Raw genomic sequence first — 14,384 nt, 5'->3', positions numbered from 1 at the left:
TTGGCTTTGGATCAAGACCAAAGTGACCACAAAATGAGCCATTTTCGTGGTTTCAATAGGTTAGGTGAATGTTTGAAAATGCTATAATTATTTTCCTTTGCTGCCTCTGTGCTTCCTCCCTCCAGAGGGGATGGGGAGTGACAGCATCCAACCACCATGATCCTCCAGCCTAAATGCTCACTCTGGGGAGATTTCCAGTCAAGGTTTACAGACCCGAGAGGTCCTGGTAGCTGGGACAGACCCCCAGGATGCATGGCACCCCTTGTAGCGGAGCTATTCATTATCTGATGGGAAGCTGTTCGGGCTGCTCAAGGTCTCTCTCATTTCCTCACATTTCAGCGCACACAGTGATCGCCAGCCATCAAACGCCAGAGAAAAAAGCTGCATGGATGAAAAGATGAGAGCGTGAGAGAGGGAGTGGGGCTTGTAAAACAAGTGTGCAAGGTATTTTGCTTGAGTGGCCCTGAGATCTGGGCTTCTGAGACGCGTCCTGCTACCCGGGAGGCAGTGTCGGATCTGGCCCTGTCACTGAAGTGATGGCAAGGAGATTGCAAAAGCCTTCCCAAAGGGACCAATTAGACATGTAAAACCTCACTTCAGCCATCTTGGCATTGTTTTTATCATTTCCCTTTCTCTGTGTTACTAGAGCATGCTGTTGGTTTGAATGTAAACAGGCACATCTGGGTTCAGCCTCATGCCAGTTGTTGGGGCCTGAGCCAGAATCATTTAGCTGCACCCCTGAATATGGGATCCCAGATCCAAGTGTAACCCACACTGTGTGTGTGTGCGCGTGTGTGTGTGTGCACGTGAGCACGCGCTCTGCAGCCTTAGCTTTTAACTCAGGTGGTAGAGGCTCATGCACTAAGCTCCAGGTTCGATCCTGCCCACCGACGACCACGATCTGTCGGCGTTACACAAGCAACTTATTTTGCAAAAGCAAAATCCAGTTCAGGAGATTTTGCAAACCGGAATCTCCCTTGATTTTCTCCTCTAATCTCTCTGCCTCTGAAAGCCCATCTGGTGCATTTGGGGAATATGTTCTTAGCTGCTGCTTCTCCTACTACCTCTACAAAACATTCCAGAAGAACAGAGCTGGGGGATTACTATGAGAAACCTGGACTGGTGTTGAGACTAACTTGCCAAGCTCAGTGCAGCATGATCTGTGGGGTTGTATTATTAGTTATTCTGCTGCTTTCTAACGACCCCTGGGCATTGCTGAAACATTCACAAATCACCAAAGTCTCATGAATTTGAGTGCAAATTATTATTGGTCTGAAAATCCAAACTAGGCAGTGTCTCCATTGCCATTTGCCATTGGCTAGTCATCACTCTAATGTAAGAACTTTGTCATCCAATGAGAGGGCAGACTCAGTACCACGTGACTTACGTAACACACCCCAAGTAGTGAATAGATGAAGTAAACACTTTGCAAATGGCCAATAGGCTGGAAATGGTTTGTCCAAACTGGCCAGTGAATGAGCTCTTTTGGTCATGGATTATCTTTTATGCAGTTTGTGCAGTGCCTAGCACAAAGGGGGCCATATCCTGACTGGGACCTATCGGCTCTTCTGGAATACAACTACAATAATAACAATAATAATAAATTCAAAGACAAATTGGATTGAGTCACAAAGAGAAACGGGGGGGAAGGGGCTGAGGACACAAGGAATGTTATTCTCAGTGCATAATTCAACCCAGTCCTAATTCCACACATGACTTGTCCTCTGCATTAAGATGCTGTAGGTCACAGGAACATCTTCAAACCCTTCTCCTTTCCTGAATCTTACATTCTAAGATGTTGCCTCCATCTTTCGTTCTATGCTTAGGAATCACATACCCCCTGAAACTTGTCCCCTTAGTTGACTCTATTCTAATGCCCAGCACCTGTCTGCTGCAGGCATGGAGTTAGTTGCTGGCTTTTGGTTTCTGCGATCAGTCCCTGAATTGTTTCTTGGTCATGGTGTTGCAGTTTGGAAGGCCATTGTTCAGCCCTTTTTTTATTTCTTTCCTTTATTTCTTGTTCAATCCTCTATGTCAGCCCCTACTTCCAGGCTTTCCATGGGGTCTCTGGTCTTTTGAGTTCTCATTGCAACTAGAACCAGACATGCCAGAGGACCATGAAAGAAGCGGTTCTCGTGAGCTCAGTTTTGCAGCATCACTTTTGGTTAGCTCAGATGAGTATGCAAACTTCTTGGTGTTTTTCGGACCGCAACTGAACTTCTCAGGAGTTCACCCACCACCTGCCCACTCCAAAAATTCAGTCAAGCCCACAGGGGGCTTGGTTCCCATGCTGACTAGTAGCCACCTGCCAAACTCTGATGGAACTGGAGATAGGACGGTAACTCATGTTTCTTGTCTCAGTGCTTACATCAAAGCACTGAGACAAGATGGTGAAGGACACAATGATGAGCTCTACTGGCCATGTTCGCACTGCATGGGTAGTCAAACAGCACTCGCTAATCTTCCAAAGTCTAGGTCCAGCATCCACGAGGCTCAGAGTAAAATCTGGGTTGGGCTCTCTGGTTTTCCATAGTTCTGGCCTGGGAGCTGGAGAGGATGCCCCCAGGACGTTACAGAGGGCAACACAGCATTCTAGAGAGTGCACTATAGAGCCTCTCTGCTCCTTCCACATTAAGTTCAAGCAGCTGAGCCTCTGCCCTTGTCTACACCACTGCTCTGTTCTCCTCCTACATCGCTGGCAGCTCCTGAGGCACCTTTGCCCGTTTCAGACTTCATGCCTTCTCTCGGGCTACCCTGTGAGCTCAGAACAGCTTCCCAATGAACAGCCACCAAAGGCCACATTGGCTTTCCCCGGCAGGCAATGGGAGTCTTTGCACTGATGTTAGTGGGAGCTGGATGGGATTCCTCACCTGCAGCTTTAAAAAGCTAGCAATGGCCCATTCAGGCTGCTGCATAAGACCAGACTCCAGCCTGTCTTTGACCTCCTCTGAATTGTCCCTGCTCATGCATCTGGGCTGTGAGCTCTTCAGGGCAGGGACACTTACTTTTCAGCAGACCTGCCTTCTGCGCGGCACTGTGGCCGACTCTGGACACGCTAAATACTGCTCTTGCTAAAGGGCATGTTTTCAGCATGCTGCTGCCTCAGGACTGGGAATGCCTGTGCTTAACCAGGAGCGTACAGCGGCCTCCCCCTATGCCAGGCTGTGTTTTCTTTGACATCACTGTGCAGAGAGCTCAGCGCATGTCATTGCTTTCAAGACTTCTCTGCTCTCTGTAGGTTTTTATACTCCCTCCTCCCCCCCCAACCCCCGGCCCTGCATTATCCGCCCACCGTTCTGGCTGGCTTCCTTCAGCACTGCTCCTGGTTGTGCTTTGCATAACTGCAGTGGTTGGGTTTTATAGCCTGGGAGTCCTCGGTGTTACAGGAATGCTCTCTGTCTCTAGAGGGTTCTTTAGTAGATCCACAGTAGAGGGTGCTCATGAATCTTCAGCGTAGCTGCCGATTTTGTAGGACCAAAAGCTCTGGTTGTTGCAGACTGCAGCTGGCTTCTTTTGTGCAGCTCTTACCACTGGGCACTGTTCAGATACTGAGTTCACTAACACGTGGGAGCTGGAGGTAGAATTCCCAGCTCGAGGAGACACCTGATGGAGCTCGCACACCAAATACAGAAGTGTAGCCATGGTGGTGCAGATCTAGGGTCTTGGACGGGATCGTACTGGGGGCAACTAGCCACACACACAGCTGCAGCTATACTTCTGTCTGAGCTTGTGTGTGTCGCATTGTTTTATATTTGAGTAATCCATTGGTCTTAATAACTATTCATTGTCAGTAACTTAACAACAGTCTTCATCAGATCATCTTAACTCCGGTCAATCTCTGTCTACCCTAAACCCATCCACCTCCTCCCACTGTCAGCTCCCACACGCTGGAGAGTCTGATCAGCCTCTTAAAGACACAGTAAGACCACACCGCTGTGCCTCTTTGAGCCGGAAATGACCCCTCCTGCTGCAGCGTGTACATCCCTGAAGTTACACAAGGCTGAATTCAACCCATTGTATTTTGCCACACCGCCAGTGCCTGTGAGGAGACGGAACCTGGGTGTAATGCATGTAAAGGGGATTCTTCGCTGTTGCTCCTGCTGGCTCCTTAGCTCCCAGATTCACTAATGTCGCCAGAAAGGGTCTCTCTAAGTCATGGATGGGACCGTTTGTGAAATCCCTTTGCGTGGCCCATCCTGGAAGGCACTGCAGAGGGAACCTGTGCTGCCCCTGGCTGCCTTTCCCTCCGCTGGAGAAACCATTCTGTGCTTTTAACACACATAGCAGCAGCTGGTGCCACTCTCCAGCCCCTCCCTAGCACAAGCTGGCTGTCCTTTTTGGGCATCCACTTTAGCGCCCTGACAGCAAGCAGCATCCCTTTGATTCAGGCAGACGGTGCAGGTTTAATTATTCTAATTTCCTTTGTCTCTTCCACACTGCATCATTCACAGGGCAGGGATGAAAAGCCTGCAATGTGGTAATTGCTATTGCAGACGCATCCCACTAAAACGCCGGGGAGAAACCTTTGCAGAAAAATCTCTAGCATTAAATATTCTGCCAAGACTAATGAGACCAGTAACTAGGACAGAGAAAGACCAGCCACAGCTGGCGGGGCCCAGTGTGCTGCTCTTAAAGCACAGAGAACACAGCAATGATATTTTTCTGGCCACTGAGGGTGTTAAAACGCATCTCCTGCCTCTGCATTCCACTCCTTAGGATTCATTCCCTTCCCTGTGTAAATTTGCAGACCACCCACCCACCAGCTCTGCATGGATTTAACTCCTTCCCCTTCTCCTCCTAACCCTGCATAAGCCCAGGGGAAATTCTTCCCAGTCAGCCCCCTTCCTACCTGGATTGAGTTCATTTCCATCTAACCCATTCTACCATAATCTCTGCATGAAACAGAGTGAATGTTTCCCCCTAGCCCAATGGACTGGGGTGAATCCCCACCCCCAGTCCAGCTGCCTCCATGTCTCTAAGTGAAGCTGGGAGCAGTCTGGGTCCTTGAGTTACAGATCTGAGCTGTGGGGTGAGCAATGACCTTGCCCTGGCTCCCTCTCTGGACATAAAGATAACACACGCTTGTTCTCTTCTCAGTTGCACCGATCCAACCCAATTCACTGCAGGATCTGGCCCATTCCACTGAAAATAGACTGGACACCTTGTGCAAACCTCACAGCTCTCATTGACCGGCTCCTTCCCTCCCTCAACATTTGATAATCCAGGAGCTACGCAGAGACCTTGAGTTACGGACAAACTAGTGCAGCCAGCATTTGGCTCAGGTCCATTCACAGTCAAAGAGATGGGATGGGCTTGAAACAAAGCCTCATAGCAGAGCTGGTTGAAACTTGGAATTCCCTTTTGGGGGAAATTCTGATATTTCAGATTTCTTTTCTGTTCCAATTCCAGGCTCACTGACTTCCCAGGCTTCCAGGGACCCAAGGAGCCTGGAAACCCCAGGACCCCTGGCTGCGTGGCAGCTCCCAAATGGGCTGCTGCGGAAGTAGTGGGCTGAGAAGCCTGGGGGAGCCCCACCAGGAGGGCTGCTGGGGACCTTGAGCTTTTGTTTAGATTTTCTCAGTGGAAAAATCAAAATTTTCTGGCACAACTGAAATTTTCCTGCAGAAAATGTCAGTCTCGCCCAAGGTGCATTTTCTGTCGGAAAAGCCTTCTGATGGAAAATTCCCAGCCAGCTCTTCTTCACTGGTTTGGCCCAAGGAGAGCAGGAACCCAGACAGCACAGGAGGGGGACGAAGCTTGGCCCATTTGTTTTTCTCTCTTCAGAGATCACAAACTCAGTTTTGTGGTCTCCCACTCCCACAGCAGTGGTCTTTGGGTTTGGGAAGCCAATGAATTCCATCTCAGCTGGCAGATTCAGCTCCCTGACCAGCCTCCTTTAAGGTGTCTCAGATTGGTAATAAGATCACTAGTGACGTGGCCAGATTTTATCAGATCAAATTGCTTCTTAGTAGCAAATGTTACGATACCATTTGCAAGAGGTTAGGCACCAAATAAGGGACTTGCTTTAAAACATCAGACAGGTAGTCACCCTATCCTATAGCAGTACTCAGACCCATCCCCTGGTACAATTGTTATCCAGGGCCCAGAGCAAAGGACAGTCTGCATGGTAATTACTTCTAGGTTTGTTAAGTGGCATTACCAAGTAAGCTAAAGGAACCTGTCTCATTTTTATGCTAGTTGCAAGGTGCCCCTTGTACCCTATCAAACATTACAGAGCCAGATCTTCAGCTACTGTAAATCAGTGCAGCTTCCTTGGCTGTGATAGTTCTACACAGGTTTACTCCAGCTGAGAATCTGGCCCCCAGTGGTCCTGTTCCCTCCGACATTTAGCTTTACAAGGGCACATGTGAAACATTTCTTCATATGAAACCATGCTGAGAGACTGGTTGAGACTTAAATCTTTTAAAGAAAAGCTGATGTTTTGGAGCAAGCATTAGAATATATCAAGTCGAAGGCAAATCCACTCACACCAAGAAGTTGTTCTTATCTCAGGCCTTACTACTGTGTGTGTACGCATGTCTGTCTGTCTGTCCCACTGCCCCCTGCTGGATGGAATCAGACCTGCTCAACTGTGTGTCATCAGCCCTGTATGGCTACCAGTGGATGGAGATACTCCTTCAGCTGACATAGTAACAGTCTATGCTTTTGAAGCAGAAGATCTGGGTTCTATCATGGCAGTTGCAGTGTAATTCTAAGTGGCCAAAGCAAATAGGACAAGTCTTTCCCATCTGATATTTCTTCACATTTTGGCACAAATCTGCCTTTGTATTCATGCCCCATTGTGTTCTCTTCCTGCCAAGATCCCCCTGATTGAGTTTTCATGCATGAATGCTCACAGAGATGGATTTTAAGCTCTGATACTCGTGGAAAGCAAATTTTAAATTAGCTTTCCACAAGCATTTGCACTGGGAATGTGATCATAAGAGTTACACAAACCCATTTGGGGCCCAGACACAGTGAGTGCTCTGTGTCCTCTGCGGCCATGCACTAGAAATGCAAACATAAGAGTTAGATTGGTCCCAGTGGGACGCACAGGCAGTACCCCATGACAATGTCTCTGGCCACTCACCACTGAACAGAAGAGTGCACATTCTAAATATTAAAACAAAAAATTCTAGTAAACTGGATTGATTTGAAAACAAACGTGGTTGGGGAAATCCATCAAACCAGTTATTTGTTACCTATTATTTGTTCAGCTCCAGTGACAAGCTAGAAGTCATAGATTCATTACACCCTGTTTGCTAATTACCAAAGCTCCATGGGCTTCCTCCCTCCCAGCCCAGTCTCCCCTCCCCCCACATGCTCCAGTCTTTATTTATTTATTAAGCACACAGCTGGTGCTTAATAAATACATTAATAAATAAGGACATAAATCGGGAAATAATAGCTTGTGCCCCTGCAGCGAGGTCATTAACAAGCTGACTCCATTTCGTCCCAGCCCCTTCCCTAGCAGGACAGGCAGTGGGGTTCTAAACTGAGGATTACAACTTCTCTGCAGGAAGGAGCAGCCCGGAGAGTTGAGCTGGGAATGGGGAAACCGTCATTAAAACGACTCTGCCATCATTGCAAAGAATGTACTGGGAAAATATCGACCCGCTGCATTTCGTGGGGGAGGGGGAAGAAGAAACGATCTGTCAGCTTGAGCTTGCTGCAGTCAGCATGAAAATCCCTCTCTAAAGAAGATAACAGGTAACATTTTCAAAAGCACCTAAATGACTATGCTACAGTGGCACAGCCAAATGGGGTTTTCCGGGCGACGTAGTTAATCCTTCTCTCCGAGAGGCGGAAGCTAGGGCCACAGACGAATTCCTTCATTGACCTGGCTGCATCTACAGGGGTTAGATCAACCGAACTACAGCACTCAGAGTGCCAAATTTTTCTCATCCCTGAGCAAGGTAGCTTGGTTGATCTAATTTTTAAGTGTAGACCAGGCCTAAGTCCCATTTACAAAGTGACTTAGGGCCAGATCCTCAAAGATATTTAGGCATCTGTAGCTGGGATTTTAGAAAGAACCTAAGCAGCTTTGGAAAATCCCACTCAGTGCCTATCTGCCTCTTTAGGCACCTAAATACCTTTGAAAATCTCCCTCTTAGGAGCCTAAGACCTGGTCCGTAATTAAAATTTAGCTTGACACAGCTACATCACTCAGGGGTGTGAAAAATCCACACCATAACCCCGTAGTTAAGCCAACCTAACCCCCAGCTTAGATGCAGCTACGTGGTCAGAAGGAATTCTTCCATTGACCTAGCTACTGCTGCGCAGGGTGGTGTTTTAACGATGTTGATGGAAAACCCCCTTCCATCACTGTAGCAAGGGTCTACACTGCAGTGCCAGGGTGCTATTGCTGCAGGGATGTAGCTGTAGCATCTGTAATATAGACATGGCCTTAGTCTCATTGAGATACAGGGGGACTTGGCCCCCTAAGAGCCTAAATTCCTGTTGAAAATGGGATTTAGGCAGGGCCAGATTTTTATATTTAGGCACCTAGTGGGATTTTTCCAGTCTAAATGCCTCTGAGAATCTGGCTGTGAAGTCACTTAGGGTACGTCTACACCGTATTTTGGAGCCTGCAGGAGTGAACCTCCCAGCCCAGGTCGACAGCACCAGCTCTCTAAAAATAGTCATGTAGCCAGTGCTTTGAAGCTGCAGTTCTGGAGCCCGGGGGGGGGGGGGCAGGAGGGGGAAGGGGGAGGTCTGCAGCCTAAGGAGGTGGGCGGGCATCGGAGTCTGCAGGCCAAACAGCCATTGTGTGGGAATGTTTGGTGATGACTATGGCCCTGAGGCAGACTGCAAGCTAGAGGTGAAAGACTCCATTGGCATCCAATCCCCTGTTACATCAGTCCCAGCCCGCCCCCAGGATTCCCTCCATCCTAAATCTGTAGTTCCTTGCTCAGAGAAATCAGGGTTGGTTTGTTTTGCTTCAGTCTCAATTGTTTGTTGGCCTCCAAATAAACTACACAGGATAAGAATCCGGAAAACAAATCTGAACCTTCTTGTCTCTGATGGGCTGATCCTGCATGGTGCTGAGAGCTCTCCTTCCTCACTGACTTCAGTGGGATCCCTCCACCCCATGGAAAGAACGTCTCTCTCTCTCCGTGCAGACAATAGACGGTAATATTTATTTACACAGCGTGAAGGGGTTATTTATTAAGATACGCCTGACAACTGGATCCAAACTAATTTCTCTTAATAAAGGCACTTGTGGTCTCCATGGCAACAGCATTGTAGTTTCCATGTTAATGTGATTTCTCATCTGAAAACAAATTAACCGCCCCAAAAATCCCCTCTGGCCTAGGGAGAATAGAGGTGGAGCAAGCCCCTCGCACGCAGCTGACTGTCTGTACCAGGCTGACAGCATCACGGCCTCCAAAAAGGCTGCAGATGGACAGGCAGACAGTTCACCCAGCCCCATTACTGGGAGACACGCGTCCCCCACACAGTCTCATCGAGATGCATTTCATCTTTCTCTAGACAGTCTGATCACTGGTCGGTAGCTGCCGGGAAAGGCTTAATTGGCAGGACTCAGGTAGCAGGTGAATGTGGCTGAGGCTCGTTTTTGAGGATGAAAGGAAGGCAGGGAGCTGGGGGGAGAAAGAAAGACGGTGCATGCAATCTGTCTGCACTGATACCAAAGATGTGGAAAGCACCAGAGTGGCAATGCATGGCAGCCCATCCTGTGAGAGGCTGAACCCACCTCCCCGGGAGTCCCACGGAGAACAGGGCCCAGCATCTGGCACTGCACTAACAGGGGTCCCTTTATTGCACAACACACATGATAACCCTGTGCCCTACATTCCCCTGCTCCCTGGGAGGGGGAATCCCCCCAAAGATCCGCTGGGTGGAGCAGGCTCAGCACAAAGCCGGAGGGGCTGGGGCTACAGCCTCCAGGATGCTCGCTGGGCTGACATGGAAACCCTGCAGCTCTCTGCCCAGCCCAACCCCTTGACTTCACCGTGCTTCCCAGTCTTCTTTGCAGCCCCAAGCCAACTGCCTGGATCCTTCCTATAACCTGCACAGGGGGCTGGGCTGGGCTGGGCTGGAGTCTGGTGAGTTACTTGGTTATTAGGCATGAAGGTCAGGTATTAAATCAGCTGGTAGAGCAATGTGCTACCTAGTGGTTAGAGCAGCAGATCCACTCCTAAGAATACCCCAACCCCTCAGCACGGGCTCTATTAAACGCACAGGAGGAACATGCCCTTGGGATGACACCATCTCTGCTTAGTTGCTGAATGATTAATAGGATCCCAGGAGCCCTGATGTGTGGCCTCATGTAACAGGGCAGCCTGCCCTTTTAAAGGCCAGGAGGCTTGGGCTAGCCAGCCCTGGTCAGTTAGCCCCATCAGTGCCAGAATTAGCTGCCTCAGCCTGAAGAGGCGGGAGGAGTGGGGGCAGAGGTCAGTATGGTGAACAACACCCAGGCCTCAGATAAAGGCTTGAGGGAGAGGAAGCTGTGGTCAAGGCTGTAGAGAGCAGGATCTAGGCTTGGCCTAGCTGCTGTGGGAAGCCCTGAGGTGAGGACTGCGGTTGGTAGGAGCTTGGAAGAAGTCACCTATGGAGGCAGCAGCTAGGGGTCTGGAGGAGCAAACTGTAGCTGCTTGTTATCGGGTCCCCGGACTGGAACCCCGTGAGGTGGGAACACCTGGGTTCCCTGACCACCCACTGGGAAGCTGGTACCAAGCCCCTGAGGAGGAGCTTAGGACAGTTGAAAGCCCTGAGAGGAAGCATGTAAGGACCATGGGCAGAAGACTGGATATCAGGATTGGGACTATTATTAGTTGGGCTTTTGTTACCCCAGCAGGGGATAGAGCTTGACCAGTGACCTGGCTGGAAGGCCGGGCCCCGGACAACGCAGGTCACAGCAGAAGCAGGTCATCGGAGGTGCTAGAGTGGGAGAACCCCAGCTGGGCTATAACCTAGAGTGAGTGGATGCTCTGGCGGTGAGTTCCTCCCCCCCCCCCCCCCATTACACAGCCCCTTGGCAAGACCAGGACTTCCACCTTGGTCAGAACATGGCCTCCCTCCACCGGTCCTGAGCTGCCCAGGGCCTCTGCCCAGGACCTCTGCCCACATCAAAACCCACCCGCACCATCGCCGCCTGCAGAGCTACAGGTGCTCGGATGCACTGATATTACAGTGCCCTCCGTGTGGTTTTTCTGGGGGGAACCTGCAAGGATGTGTCCTTCCCACCAGGTGCGTGTCTGAGCTCCCCCTCCCCCATCTCTGGGTCAGGGTCACGGTCACAGCCTCCCTGTGGTCCCGTCAGTTCACTGGTCGCTGCTCTTTGTAAATGGGCAGCCGCCCCCGCACTGGCTGGTGAGAAGGCACAAAGCAGCCACCAGGAGCTACCCTACTCGGTGCTATAAAAGCCTCTCCAGTCACCTGACAGAGGAGGAGAGCTGGACCAGCTGCACTTCAGAGGTTCCTGGATAAAGGCAGGAAGGGTGGAGTGGGATTTGTCCAGGGAGAACTAGGGAATGGGATGGGGGGACTGGTCTGGCTGGTGCTCCCCCAGCCCCTCTGGCTACCACACTGCTAGAAAGGCGGTCTTGTTCCGGTGGCAAAGGCCCCAGTTTATCATTTCCCCCGCTGTGGTCCTTGGGCGCCAGCTGTGTGTATGGCGGCAGGTGCAGATGGATCCTATGGCCAGGTGCACAGTCCACTCTACCGGCTCTATGCTGCCTCTGTAGTACCCCCCCCCCCTCCACACACACACACACTGAATGCCTTGTGGGGCTGGCTGGAGCCCAGGTGTGTGGGCGGGGAGGGGAGGGGAGGAGATTGCGGCAGGTCTGTCCCCTGATGATCCTACACCCCTGTAGAGCCCCAGAGGGCTCGATGAAGCAGATGAGCTAGGACAGCCCTCCAAGCAGCTGCATGCTGCACCAGCCCTGGCAAGCCCCGAAGAGCAGAGGCACACACTGCGTCCCCTCTGTCCCTGCCTGCACTGGGGCTGGCCCAGGTGTCTCTCTGTCATACCACTGCAGCCTCCTTGGACGTCGGTGGGGTACTGAGAGCAGAGTGTGGTCCCCACAGAGCGAGGTCTCCTGCCCTCCCTCAGGGCTAAAAGCCAACGGTGGCAGGCTCCAGGGGTGGTTTGTAGTCAGGCCACTTCACCCGCCCTCAGCCTGCATGTGCAGATACTCTGGTTCCTGACACGCAGCTGGCCAGGCCCTCCGGGTCTGAAATCATTCCCGGTCCAGGGAGGAAGAACAACCAAAAAAAGGAACAGAAGGAAAATCCCTTGTTGGGCTGGGCATGTGGGTGTGGCTCACTGCATGGCTAAACCCCAGGAATCTGGCTGCTTCTCCAGCTCCCTCTGCAGATTGTAGTCTGAAAGCGTGCCCTCCCCCCAGGTCGTTCTTGCTTGGCCTGAGTACACGCAGGGTTTGGCACCAGTTCTTAACAGACAGGGCCGGTTCTAATGTTATCCAAATTGACTGTCCCTTCCCTGCCCCAAAGCACCTGTCGCTTGCCTCTATTCCCCACGGTGGTGTATACGCAAATCACCCCGACAGCAATCACCAGAGGGGAAAATCGCTGTGATCAGCTAGAGCAAAGCAATGTAAAGCCACATGGGAGAGGCATGTCTGTATGTGGACAGATACACCCCTACATAAACACACAGCTGCCTCTTATCAACCAATTACCAGGAAACTGTTTTTTACACCTGCTGCTAGGTTGCACTCTTGACCCTGACCCAATTAACTGGCCTGTGTGCCCCTTCCCCTCAGTCAGCAAATGCTCCCTGCTGCTAGCACACATGTGCACTGTACCTGCTCCCGTCTCCCCTCTACCCCCAGGGCTTTATGTACCTGCCCTGCTGCCCCTGAGCCAGCTCCCCTCCCCAGGCCAAGGCCTCTGCCTGCTGCTTCCCCATGGACTTTCTCCCTCTGCTCCTCAGTCCCAGGGCTTTCCAGCCTTCCCTTGAACACTCCCTCTTGCCAGTTCTCGTCTGCACCAGCCTCTGCTCTTTCAGCGCTCTCTGGGCTCACCACTAGCTACCCATTAGCAGGGTCCCCTCACTCCTCTCCAGGCCTGTTCTTATAGCTCCTTCTCTGCAGCCTCAGAGCACCCTCTCCATCCCACTCAGCACCCTGACTACCCCAGAGGCCTTCCCTGCCACTCCTTGCACTCCTGTCTCTGCTCCCCAAGCCCCTGGCAGCAAGCGTTCACCCTGGTCTGTTTTGTAGGGATGGTGACGGGTGGCTTGTCCCTGTTTAGTTGGGGTGAAAGGAGACCTATGCAGAGCTGAGCTTTGCTGGGAGCAAAGTCCAATGTGGGGTGTGTAAAATGGAAGAGCAGATCGTAGCTTTGTTCTGGTCCATGGGTCCCAGCTGAGGATCTGGTCCCAGCTACTTTCAGCATCCTGTTGCAGAGCTGATTTTTTGCAGCCTCTCAGAGCCAGGGCTTGGATGAGCTGACATGCACTCCTGGTTGCATTGGCATTGCTTGTTGCATCCTGCTGTTTGGTTCGTGGCCCTGGGCATGACAGGAATGGTGGGAGAAGCCAGGTCTCTCACTTGTCTGATTGTTTGCAGAGGGGCAAAAAGATACAGAGCTCCCTGGGCCATGCGGGAAACTGCCTCAGGGCAGGAGCACTGGTGAGAATTTGGGTGTCAGCTGAACTCAGGGATTTACACTGGGGGGCTTGGATTTGGAACCAGGTTTGAATCTGCTTGATAATGCAGTTCTCGTGGTCAGCCCTGAACTTTCTCCCAGGAAATGGGCAGCTCAGAAAACGTCAAGTTTAGCTCTTGTCACCCATCTGCGAGCCAGCCCCAGATTGGCGCACACCGAGGGTCTGGGGGGAGGAGAGCAGCCCCTCCTTGCTGAGAAGACACTCATTATAGCAGTGGCTATCGACGGCCACTTGAAAAAAAAATTGCCACTCTTTCCCGGTGGCTCTTGTCACCCTACAGACAAACAACTTATGATTAGCCCTGGCTGATGATTGCTGCAGCTTAGACTAGCAGCAGAGCACCCCCTGGTGACTTGTTTGGGGATGGAGAGCACAGACTGGGCTCCTGATAGGATAGGATAGCTGATCTCACACAGCCTCAGCCACTGCTGTTTGCCCAGCAGCTCTGTGCTGATCCTAGCTATGATCAGGCTAGAGCCTGGCCCTGTGGTATGGGCCCATCGTTGTCTGTTATCCCCTTGGTGCACCTGTGTGGCATGGGCCAGTGGTTGGCTCACAGCTCCTCGTGGGGAGAGAGGAAATCAGTAATAAAATTCAGACGGGCACTAAACAAAGTAGTTCCTTAAAAGAGACCATCCCTCCCTGCTCCGGCCCCCGCCCCCCAGCTGGGGCTGCTGCCAGGGGTAGTGCTGGGACCATGCCCCTCTCATGCCCATGAGACAGG

General features: G+C 51.4%; 1 long non-coding RNA gene across 1 annotated transcript in view; it reads left to right on the top strand.

The window, feature by feature from the left end:
- The window catches only part of LOC140900060 (uncharacterized), a 53,352-nt gene extending 44,126 nt beyond the window's left edge, over positions 1–9,226 (top strand). Inside the window, exons 2-3 of the long non-coding RNA XR_012155541.1 lie at positions 7,520–7,710; positions 8,983–9,226. This is a non-coding gene — a long non-coding RNA (uncharacterized LOC140900060). The remainder of the gene's footprint in view (positions 1–7,519; positions 7,711–8,982) is intronic.
- Positions 9,227–14,384: the final 5,158 nt, after the last annotated feature.

Source organism: Lepidochelys kempii, chromosome 18, assembly GCF_965140285.1.
Source record: "Lepidochelys kempii isolate rLepKem1 chromosome 18, rLepKem1.hap1, whole genome shotgun sequence".
NCBI classification, from domain to species: domain Eukaryota; kingdom Metazoa; phylum Chordata; order Testudines; family Cheloniidae; genus Lepidochelys; species Lepidochelys kempii.
The sequence above is the reverse complement of the archived record's forward strand: the minus strand, read 5'-3'. Positions and strand labels throughout refer to the sequence as shown.